General features: G+C 48.4%; 1 protein-coding gene across 1 annotated transcript in view; it reads right to left on the bottom strand.

Moving 5' to 3' along the window:
* SMNDC1 (survival motor neuron domain containing 1) overlaps positions 1 to 11674 on the bottom strand; it is a 45415-nt gene extending 33741 nt beyond the window's left edge. The window contains exon 1 of the mRNA XM_045569063.1: positions 11450 to 11674. The gene's annotated coding sequence lies outside the window, so the exon portion shown is untranslated. The remainder of the gene's footprint in view (positions 1 to 11449) is intronic.
* Between the last annotated feature and the right edge of the window lie 715 nt (positions 11675 to 12389).

The following is a 12389-nucleotide window of genomic DNA, read 5'->3' as shown; positions in this document are numbered from 1 at the left end:
CCCAGCTACTTGGGAGGCTGAGGCAGGAGGATCGCTTGAGCCCAGGAGTTTGAGGTTGCTGTGAGCTAGGCTGACGCCACGGCACTCTAGCCCGGGCAACAGAGTGAGACTCTGTCTCAAAAAAATAAATAAATAAAAATAAAGTAAGGAGAATAACAATATGTACCTTAGAGGATTTTGTGAGCATTAAATTTACTGAAAAAACTCAATATTGCCCGGAAAACCTGCAACACTTTCCTATCATATCCCGTTTTCATTTTGCTCCTCTTAAAATGAGACTTCCCAGCAATTATCCTCTCTCTCCTTTGCGTCTGGGCCCTGTGCCAGAGGCCTGTGTCATTTCCATCCTGCTATGGTTTGAATGTGTTCCCCAAAGTTCATGTGTTGGAAATTTAATGCCCAATGCAATGGTGTTGGGAGGTGGGGCCCAGTAAGAAGTGATGGGATTCATGTCATTATCGAGGGAATGGGTTCATTATGGAGAGAGGGGGGCTTGTTATACAAGCGAGTTTGGCTCCCTCTTCGTCTCTGGCCTTTCTGCCTGTGCCTTGGGAAGACGGGGCAAGAAGGACCTTGCCAGATGTGACCCGGGGCTTCCCAGCCTTCAGAACTGTCAGAAACAAATCTCTGTTCTTTACAAATTACCCAGTCTCAAGTATTCTGTTACAGCAACACAAAACAGACTAAGACAATCCATGCAGACCTGCTCTCTTATCTTTTACCTTAGAAGGAAACAAACAAACAAAAAACCCTCCTTGATCCCACATCTGGTTGCCTGCTGTCACCTTATTTTTCTGCTTGCCTTCACAGCAAAATCCTTGTAGTTACTCTCTCTGCTTCTTCACTCTATGTTCTCCCCTCTACCCTCTGCAGTGGGGGCTGTTTCTCCACTAAGCCACAGAAACCACACCTTTCAAGATGGCTGGAGTGTCCGGGTTGCCCAAGTCTGGTGATTACTTCTCTGTTCTGAACTTAGTTGGCCTTTCAGCAGCATTTGACAGAGTTGACCATGCCAAAAACATTCGGAGGCAGAAGGAACTGCATGTGCGATGGCCCTGAGATGGGGACAAGTTTAGTGGGTTCAAGACACAGAAGGTAAGGCTGGTATGGCCGAAGCACAGAGCTGGGGAGGCAGAGGTCTGCGGGGGTTGGGGGGGGCATCACGTGGCACCTGTCAACTGGCGGGAAGCTTTAGCACCAGGCTTGGCACAAGCAGGTGCTCAATGTTGGTTATTCCCATTGTTATTGCTAAGAACTCAGCAGTGCCAAGTGTGAGAAGTGGGGAAGGGAGCTGTAAGGGAAACAAAGAGAAAGTCCCAGGCCTCAAAGAGCTTTCCATCTAGTTGCGGGTCGTACATGTTCCATAAGTACCTGGACAAGGAGCCTATGATTTCTTTTTTTTTTTTTTTGAGACAGAGTCTTGCTTTGTTGCCCAGGCTAGAGTGAGTGCCGTGGCGTCAGCCTAGCTCACAGCAACCTCAGACTCCTGGGCTTAAGTGATCCTACTGCCTCAGCCTCCTGAGTAGCTGGGACTATAGGCATGCGCCACCATGCCTGGCTAATTTTTTCTATATAGATTTTTAGTTGGCCAGATAATTTCTGTCTATTTTTAGTAGAGACGGGGTCTCACTCTTGCTCAGGCTGGTCTCGAACTCCTGACCTCGAGCAATCCACCCGCCTCGGCCTCCCAGAGTGCTAGGATTACAGGCATGAGCCACTGCGCCCGGTCACCTATGATTTCTTGATGGTTAATTTGTGGTCATCACCCCTGCCCTACCCTACTCATCTTCTTGGTGAATTGTGGCCCATCCAGCCATTGTCTCTAGCTACTTAAGGTTTACTTTTTAACTAGAAAGGGGACAAAAGTGGTCTGTGGGCCTCAGTGAAGAAAGAGATGACTAAGAAGATAGCAACCATCAGATCACAGTGCGGGCTGGGGACAGACACCAGCCCTGGTCCTCTCTGCTTCTCCAGTCTACTCAAACTAATCTCCTCCAAACGGCTGGTCTCTGGTCTTTCATCTGTACAAATTGCAAACCACACACAAGAAATCAGACTCTGGAAGCAGCCCTTTGGATTCTTTGGATGCAACACGTGTGACTTAAGGCAGGCGTGTTTAATCCCATGGTGTCCTTACCACACACATCCCTACCACAGGCACACTTGCAGGCACCCACACACATACACACATGCTCAACAGACAGGCACACAGCACATACATTCAACATGTATGCACACTTAATAGACTCACTCAACACCAGGACATTTAATATACTTACACACTCAACACACACACACTCACCACGCATGCTCAATACACACACACCCAACAGACACACAACTCAATACACATGTCCACACACACAGACTCAACACTCATACATTCAACACATGCAAACATTCAGGCACAACCTGAACATCCCTGATGCTAGTGGACTGAATTATTTCCCCTGCCTTGGCCTTAACTGCCCAGCAAACTGAAAATTGGACGGCATGGAAAATTGAAGTGAGTCAGGGAAGATTCACCACTTTCCATTATGATTTTATGCCACTTATCTGCCAGATCAGAGCCTGGCGGAAAGAAGATCAAGAAAAACGAACAGGTAATTCTTACAAAGACACAATTGGCGTGGTGTACTCTCTTTTTCTATCCCCATGTCTCTCTGACACTCTGTCTCTGACTGTCTCTGTCTTTGATTATGGAAGAGCTGGCCCAGAGGGGTGGCCCATTTAGACATGAGCTCAACAAAAAGTTAACATGTACTATGACTTTTAAAAGAGACCTGTTGGAAATACGCCACCCTGAGTTAACGCCCACAGCACTTGAAGGTTCAGAGAGTACTCCAGATACCATCTGGGCAAATTAACTGACGTTGGATTACATGAAACCAAAACTTTAATGAAGAATTTCATAAATAAGTGGAATAGATGATCTTGCCATATCTAAAATTAATTTGCTTTCATTTCCAAACTCTGACGCTGGCAGAGTTCTTCCTCAAAATGATGAACCCATAAAGCATTCTGGATAATGACATGTCAATGAGTAAGATCACCATGTTCCCTGGTTGCGATTCTGGTAGACCATTTCATATGGCAAGAAATGTGCTAGGGTAGAGTGTATTCCAGTCTTAATCTGGTTGTTTTCAGACTTTTCTGTTTTGAGAACATTTTGTCATTATCCTAGTTTTCTAGTGTTCCTCTTTTTCATGTCTGGTAGCTCAATTTTCTCTTCTTTCATGCTTCATTTTCAGCATTCAGGCCAATATGATGTCTTTATCCGTTCCATTCTAGATTCTAAAGCACCTGTTCAATGTCTAAAGGTGTCTGGCTCAATACACGTGCTTCACTTGCAGAAAAGCTAATAGAATATTAAAAGCCAAAGTCACAGAAAAGGACTGGCAAGATTTCCTTGACAATTGTCTTAGCATATTTAAAATTTTTAATTTATTTAATAATCTTATTTTATCTTAGAACACATCGGTCTGCCACCAATGGAAAAATGGGTCCATCACCCACAGATAGTTTGAAAAGCAATAAAAATAGGTAACATGAAAATCAAGAAATTCTAGTAATGAAAAGATACACACGGATGACAAAACAAGCCACAAAATGGGGGAAATTTTGCAACATATTAATTGTCAAGGGAGTTATAAGAACCAGTTCAAATAAAAATGGGCAAAAGAAAAACATGAACAGAAACTTTGCATGAGGAAATCTCATTGCTTGATAAACAGGTGAGAAGGATCCAACCTCATGATCACCAAGGAAATGAATATTAAAACCACAACAAAAGCCACAGAGCCACCAGCTCAACAAAAACTAAAAAGTCTCAGGATCCCAAATGTTGGTGAGGACACTGAGCATCAGGAGCTCTCGGACGTGCTGGTGGGGAAATAAACCAGTCGAAGCCCTTTCACTCTTTGGCAGCATCTGCTAAAACTGAATATAAAAAGCTGTACCTGGGAACAGTCATTCCGCCAACAGGATTGGTCCCAGGACCTAACAGCAGTGAGTGCACGACCCCAGAGACGAGGACGGGAACGTTCACCACAGCATGATTTGTGACGGCTGCAAAGGGGGAACAAGGCAAATGTCCACGAACAGCGGACCGGACAGATAAAGGCTGTCATAGTCACATTATGGACCAGTAAACAGCAGTAAAGACCATCAAGCCACAGCTGTAGATATCATTGGTCCTGTCTAGCTTACCCACGGGATCTGAGGACATCTCAGGGACAGATTCTCCATCAATTCAGTGACATCCTAGTGCTGGAGCTATTCCTGTCTACAAAGCCTGCCCCTGCTTGGTGCCCAGATGTCATGGAGGGTGAGAGAGGGTCTCTGCTGCTGGCCTTGCCCCTGGTCATTGCTGTGGTCGTTGCTGTGGCTGCCTGAGCGTATTTGGCCTGCGGGGTCACGAGCCAGCGGTGCTCGTTCAGGTTGAGTCTTACAGCCCTTCTGCTGCTGGTGGACTGGGTGCCTGCTCTTCTCAAAGTACTTCTCCAGCCCCTTCCCCTGTTCCCCCTGTGGATTTGTGTTCTCATGCCACCTCCTCAGGCTCGGGATCCTCAGGTCTTGTGTCTTTCATTCCTTTGTTCCATCCCCTTGAGCTTAGTACATTTTTAATGGTTTTTGCCACCTAGGATTTTCAAGTCACATACTCACCCAAAATAATGTCCCCCAGAAGCATTAGACAATGAGTCAGTCACGGCCCTGTTCTCCACAGATGTAGCCCAGATGGAAGACTAGCTAGAAGACGCACAATGGAAACCGTAAGACTTTGCATGAATGCACAGACAGAGCACTGAGGACCTGCCTTTTCCTCCAGAAAATAACCGGCTGCCTCTCCCTTCCCAGCTGCCAGTCCCTGTGGCCCCACTCAGTGTCCTGCCCCGCCCCCACCCCCTGCAAAGGCTTCATTTACATTTTGCCTAATTGCTCCAGCAGCTTTTGTGGCTTTTTTCCTTCTAGGAGCCCCCAAAATTGACTCCTAATCTGCACCCTCTCCTCCAAAATCAGCTTCCAGGTAGAATAAGCCCCAGCTCTAGCTTCTGGAAGGAGCCAAGTCACAGATCAGCTCTGGGTAAAAGCCCAGAGACTGGGGTCTGCGAGGCCTTCACACTAAAATGGGTATGTTTCGGTGGTTGTTAGTTGCTGTATTTCTTTTTTAAAAAAATTAATCTGCTTGTAAAAAAGGTAAAACATGTACATTGTACAAAATTGAAAAGGTAAAAAGGGGTACACGGTGAAAAAAATGTCTCTTTTGCTCTCATCCCTGTCTCCAGAGGTAACATTGTCACCAGTTTGTGCCAGTCTATGCATATGCAAGCTACGTGTATACACAGCCTTTTTCTCTCTTAAAACCTCAAGCAATAGCATGCTAGACACAACGTCGGTTTTCACTTAACAATAATTCTTGCAGTTGCGCCATACAAGGACACGTAGCTCTGACTTGCTAAAGGCTTCATACTACTCTACTGCATGAAGGTTCCAATGGACGGACACTTTCAGATGTTTTTCTCATTTCTGGCTATTATAAATGAGGCTGTGGTGAACAAGAACCTCTGTTTCCATCATCTTTCTCTAGACGGAGTTTCCTGGGGTAATCTTTAAAATATTTAACTCTTTCTTTGAAGAAAAGAAAAGAGTCAAACATTTGGACAAGGGAGTGTGGTCTTCCACGGTACCTACGACTGCGTCACCTTGGGAGAGTCGCTTACCACAGGGAGGGGTAGGGGTGAAGTGGGAAACTCCCATAAGAATGGTCTGGAGAAAATGCAAGAACACATTGGCAAGGTGCTTTAAGAAGTTGAAAGCGTCATACAGATATAATAAGGTGCAGCTGTAAAATAATGGGACAGATTCTACTGGAATCTTCTGATACCCAGAAGATTGAGAACACCTAATTCGCACTGACGTAGGGGGAAACTGGAAATGTACTGTCTCGTGTAGCTTAGAAGTCCAAGTGGGGAGGGCTGTCTTTAGGTATGACTCGATTCAGATACTCAAATGATGTCACCAGGACTCAGTTTCTCTATCTTGGCTCTGCCTTCACATGTTTTGGCTCTAATCTCATACATTCTCTTATGTGGTTTTAACTCCTTCCTCCACTTCCTCTCAAAATAAAGTTCATTTGGTGAGAACTTCCTCAGTTTCTTTTTCTTGCATCTCAGTGCCGGCACCTACGTAGGGAGAGCAGCCTTCCCAGGGTTTTAAACCCTTGTAGTTTTACCTGAATTGTTTTTGTTTGAGGTTTAAATGGATTCATTGATTTTTCTGACCTATTCAGGAACTTTGCTATTTTTAAACCAAACGGGGGATGTGCCAAGCCTAAACCACTTCCATGGGTGAAAATCACCTTCAGGAAGGACAGACCAACTTTCAGAGGCCTGGCAGAGTAGTGGGAGGGACTCCAGCCTGGGCTCAGCGGGGCCGGGTGCTGAGCCTGCTCCGACCCCAGCCCTTGGCGGGTGGCCCTGCACATCCCTGCCCTCTCTGGACCCTGAGGGGTCCGTCAGGTGCTCTTGAGCTGCTCTCTAACTCTGACAACTCACCTGAGTCCCCTGAGCTTAGGGTCAGTGGAAGTCACCCCTTCCCCATTGCAGCTAAGCTCAGGAAAGCCCCAGGGCGTGGTCACATGCGGCAGCCTCAGTGGGCTTTCCTGTGTCTCTGCACAAGACAGTCATCATGCCTGTCTGGGTAGGGGGTGGACTGTGAGCTTCAGTTTACAGGAATGGGAGGAAATCAGAGAAGAGCCTCTCTGTGTTTTGTGAAGACCCTGGATGAGCCAACCTCTCACTTCCACCTACTGGGCTATGTATGACTCAGGAGTGGACCCCTTGGTTGGGGTGGGAGAGGGGCTCCCTGCACACACAGAGTCTCCCCATAGTCCCTTCAGGGTCCCTCATATTCTCTTCCCTCCTCCAGCTCTCGTCAACACTGAGTGGCATATGCTGGGGTGGTCAGAGGGGAATGGGGAGAAGACTTGCTCCTTCTCTGCACCCCTGTCCCTCCCAGAGCAGCATATGAATCACCAAAGGGGACACAGAGCTGGTCAGTCACTAGATATCCACCATCCCTTGGGTGGATCCCATCATAGTGGAATAGAAGAAACTCCTGGAAGAGTCACAGGCTTGGGGACACCTATGGCCGGGACAGTTAATAATAAAATACCCAGTTAATGCATCCCAGGACTGGAACAACTAGCAGCCGTTCACCCTCAGGGCCCCAGGGAGCCATGGCAAATGCTCAAAGAAGCTTGGAGCTTGCTGAGGGCTCAGTGTCAGGCATCAGGAGGAAATGGTGGGTGGAGGGAGACATGGGACAGGGGCTCAGGACTCCATGTGCCAGGTAGCACAAGCCTGCCACCCAGTCATGCTACCATGCCCTTGCTTGTGAAATGGGATGAGGCTTACAGCTTCAAACATTGCAGTTTCCAAGCCTGGCTGGTCTTCTGACTCCAGGCTTGACCTATCCAGCTCTTTCCACTCTTCCCAAATGCTTTTCATGGGCTTTCCCTGCTCGGAAACTCTTATGAGTTTCTGATTTTCTAAAGCAAAACAACCATGGCCTCCCCTGACGGGCCGGTGCTCCAAGCTGTCCCGGCCGTCCAGGCTGGGGCCTCCCCAGCCCTTCGTCCACTCCTGCCCTCTGTACGCCATCAGGGCAGTGAGTGGCAGCCTCCAGGCCCACCCACTCACTCTCCTCTAGTCCTTGCTCTTTTTTCAAGCCCATTTCTGGGTCCCCTTCCTGCTTGAAGTCTCCAGGCGTCTCTCTTCTCCCTGAATTCCACTGAGGGAATGAAACCCTGCAATCTAGTTCTCACCCATAGATTATAAGCTGCATGAGGGCAAGGACCATTGCTATTTTGTTCACCAATGTATAACATCCATCATCTAGGACAGTATCTGGCACGTAGGAGGTACTCAATAAACATTTGCTGATTTCATGAATTCCATTTATTTTTGTTTGCCTTGTTTCATGCATGCGGTTTGGTTGCCCCAAGTAGACTACAAGCTTTTCAAAGCCTAACCCTGGTTCCATAATTCGTGAAGTCCTTGTATATTGATAAGGTGGCCGCCAGAGCTCAGGGACAGTAGTCAAACGATGTAGGATCAGATAAGGTTGAGTGTCTCTGTCGATGCTTTTTCTGGAACGCAATTTGACAGTACAAACCTAGAGCCCTAAAGCTGTCCACACCCCTTGATCTTGGAATAGCACTTCCACAAATCCATCCTAAGGAAATTAACTGAGATGTCATCAGCATTAATAAAACAAGAGTGGCTGCAATTTGCTAAGCGTTTACATGTGCCAAACACTGTCACAGGCCACGTTACATATATTCTTTCCTCTGATCCTCTGAGTCACCCCATGAGGTAAGTATTATGATACCCATTTTACAAATGAGAAGACTGAGGCTCAGAAAGGTTTATGAAACTTGACTGTGATCCCATCCTTGGTGAATAGCAGAGCCAGGATTTGATTTGAGAATATTTGACTCCAGAGCCCCCGCAAGGCATCCTTATTGTAATGGTGGAAAACCATGAGTGATCTGTCTAGAAGGAGGAAAGTGAATCCAAATAATTATGATATATCTATGATATAGAATCTTAGCCATCAAAAACAATGTTTTGGGAAGACTATTCAATGGCATAGAAAATACTTTAGATAGACAGATGAAAATAACGGTACTGTAGTGGGTTGAATAGTGGTACCTAAAAGGTACGTCTATGTCCAAATCCTTGGAACCTGGGAAGGTGACCTTATTTGGAAAAAGAGTCTTTGCAGATGTAATTAAGAATCTTGCGATAAGATCACCCAGGTGGGTGGTGAATCAAATGACAAATGTTTCCATAAGAGACAGAAGGGGAAAAGACACAAAGGGCAGAAGGCCATGATGTGGAGACAGAGGCAGAAATTGGAACAGTGTGGCTACAAGTCAAGGCATGCCGGCCACCACCCGAAGCCAGAAGAGGCAGGAAACAGGTTCTACTCTAGAATCTTTGGAGGGAGCCTGGCCCTGCTGACATCTGGATTGCACACTTCTGGCCTCTAGGACTGTGAGAGAATAGATTTCTGTTGCTTTAAGATACCCAGTGGTTATTTGTGACATCAGCCTTGAGAAACAAATCCAGATTTATAGCCATATTTGCCTGTAACACCTCACTGCCACCTGGCAATACAGATCCGCTGCGGTGTGACCCGACCTACATCTCAGCCAGACAAGCATTCTGCAGAACCTGCCCCAGAAAATGCTGTCCTTTCTCCCCTCAGTCTGTGTCCCTGGAGTTCTCCATCCAGCCTAGGAGATAAATACACATATAGGCATGTACCTATATGTCTCATACGAAGATCTGTACTTCCTGCCACCGTTGGGATTCGGTGCAGCCAGCGCTGACCAAGTGCCAAGCACTGTGCGGGCACCGAGGACGCCGCGAAGATCCACTTCCATCATGTAGGGCTTCCAAGTTTGCAAGTCACGTCCATGTGCATTAGTCTATTTGATCTTCAAACTACTGCATAAGGAAAAATAATTTAAACCTGTTTTGCAGATGGGTAAACTGAGGCTCTGGAGATCTTAAGTACTTTGCTCAAAGTCATGCATCAGGGCCAGAGCTTAAACCTAAATTTCCTGCATATTCTTTCCACGTTACTAAGCTCCCTCCAAACCTGCTGCTTTGGATCAGAGAGAGGACAGTAAAATCTCATAGCAGGGATCTGGGCGAGCTTCTTAGAAGAGGTGGGAATTAAGCAGAGTTTTGTAAAGTAAATCGCAATAGATCAGGGATTGGCAAACTACAACCTTCAGACTAAATCTGACCCAGCCCGTTTTTGTAAAAAAAAGTTTTATTGGAACATAGCCTGGCTCATTCATTTGCATATCGTCTATGGCTGCTTTCACACTACAACTGCAGAGCTGGGTGGTTGTGACAGAAACTGTGTGACCCGCAAAGTCTAAAATATTTGCCGGCTGACCCTCTACAGGAAGAGCTTGCCAACCCCCGCATAGATGGTTCCTTGCCTCAGGGAGGAGCTTGTGGGGTGGGAGGGGCGAATGCCTACAAGCTAAGTAAATTCACAGCTCCTGGTTAAAAGTAATATTCCATTCCTTGGCGTGACAATGTTTCTCGTTTTAATACTAAGAGCAAGCACTTGAATGGTGCTTATTATTTGCCCGGCAGTGTTTTAATTGCTTTACACATAGCAACTTTTTATTACTATTGTTATTAGTGTTATCATCATCTCCATTTTATAGGTGAGGAAAGAGGGACACAGAGAGATCAAGTAGCCTGCAGGAGCTTGCACAGCTAGCAAGGAGGCTGTGTGCATCTCACACCCTTAGGAGCCCTGGGTGTGTGGTAATCCCTTCGACAAGAATGACAAGAATGTACAGAGCCCTGCTGCAACGAAGGCCCGGTGCTGGATGCTGGAAAAAGAGCCAACTGTTTCTTTCTGCTTAGGAATTTCCTGACCGTTTTCCCAACAGCCCACACACCTCGTGTGATGCCTGTCGCTCACCTGGGAGCAGAAACGCTTATTGGCAGGATGGTGATTCTTTTGATGCACTGGCCTTGGGAGGTCAGGGAAGCTATGACAGAGCAAAGGCTTTTCCGGCAAAGAGACAAAGTGCTAAAGCCATGATGCAGTGATCTAAGGCACAGTCACCGGTTGAGTAAGGCGGGGAGGGGGGCTGCTGGGCCCTGTCATGATGCTCAGAGACGAGTCAGCCGGCCGCGAGGACAGCTCATGTCCACTGAGGCTGCGGGGCTCTCAGAGCCACGTTGTGACTAACTGGGGAGGAGAAGGATGGGCAGCGATTGCACCCCCGCCCCCGCCTCACCCCCATCAGCACCAATCGGCTATACTCAGCTGCCTACAGATCCCAGCATGGCTTATTTCCCATCCCCCTGCAAAGGTGATTGGTACAAGAAAATTTGGCATCTGGTGTCTTGTCAGGAGACAAAAAAAATCTCATACTGATTATTTCATCTGAGGTCGGAGGAAGGAAGGAGGCTGCTCTGCTGGAGTGTGTTTAAGAGGAAGCCGGAGCAGGCTGGAGCAGGCGCCCACCTGCTGGGGCGAATTCACCTGTGCCTGGCCCCTACCCCTGCCCCTGCACGCCCCCAGCGCAGGGAGACGGGAGGGGGAGAGAGACTGGCTGCGACAGGGGAATGTCCAACCACAACCCCCGCTCCCCAGGCAGGAGCCTGGGAGGAGAAAAACAGGTTGTACCTCAGTGCTTTGTTGTCACATAAATCCTCCTCTCCCCGCCCCACCAAGCCAATACTGAAAAGAAACAGAGGAAGAAGAAAGAACCCTCGACCATGTCGCCCTGGCCCTCGGGAAGGGGGCAGTCACACACAGCATCAGTCACGGAGTCGTGGGTGTCGAGTTGAAAAAAAAAAACATACACTCTACCCCGAACTAAATGGAATGAAAGAAAAAATACCTGGCTGTGAACAACAGGGCTTCCTCTCGAGACAGCTCCATTACCTGGCGGCGAGGCCTGAAGGCAGGAGAGGGAACTGTTTCTGGGCTTCTTAGTCGTCCCGGTGTGTGCAGCCCCCAGGGGACGCCCGTTAGGCCATCTGCTCACAACCTCGGCTGACAGCCCCTGACAGCCCCGGCTCAATCGCTGAGGAGCCGGCTGAACAGGGGCTGGGGGACCCTCACAGCTCCGAGAGAAAAGCGGGGAGCATCCGGAACCCACCTTAGAGATACACAGAGCCTGCCTGGAGGTCTGCGCCCGCCTGGCTGGTGGCTCTGCTCTGAGGAGTGCGCTGCGGGCACCTGCTCACCTTCCCTTCGTGCCCACGAGCTAAAGGCTTAAGCAAGCTCCCAGCTGTGCTCAGGCCTGGCCAGGATGTCAGGAATGAGCTTGCCAACGGGCACTTATTCCAGGTGCCCCTGTTCAAACCGCGAGATACCACGGTTCATTTAAATCAGCGAGTGAGTGAGGAGGGCCTCCACGTGCCCGGCCAGAGGTGCCCAGGGCCCAGACCCTGCTCACAGGGAGCCCAATCTCTAGTAGGGGCACATGGACCTCATACAAAGAAATACAAAACTGTAAATGACTTTGTATGCTACAAGAAGGAAAAGCCAGGTGCCAAGGGGGCAGGTTACCGGGAGATCTAAGTTAGTTGGGGGTCAGAGGAAGTGCTGAAGCAGCTGTGCAGCGCTGTGGGGGGAGGGGAAGCCATGCGGGCAGAAGGAGCCACACCTGCGGGGCACACAGCTTGGGGCACCAGGAGGCCTCCAGCCCGAGGTGGGCAGGAAGGGAGAAAGTCGGATGAGTGGGCAGGGAGGGGCTCAGGTAGGGCCCCATTGGGAGGGACTCTTCCTGGGATCTCCCCAAGCCAAGGTCTCCAGGTACCAAATAGAGCAGCCGG

Source organism: Lemur catta, chromosome 14 (assembly GCF_020740605.2).
Source record: "Lemur catta isolate mLemCat1 chromosome 14, mLemCat1.pri, whole genome shotgun sequence".
Taxonomy (NCBI): Eukaryota; Metazoa; Chordata; class Mammalia; order Primates; family Lemuridae; genus Lemur; species Lemur catta.
Note: the sequence above shows the minus strand (reverse complement) of the source record. Positions and strands in the feature narration are given on the sequence as shown.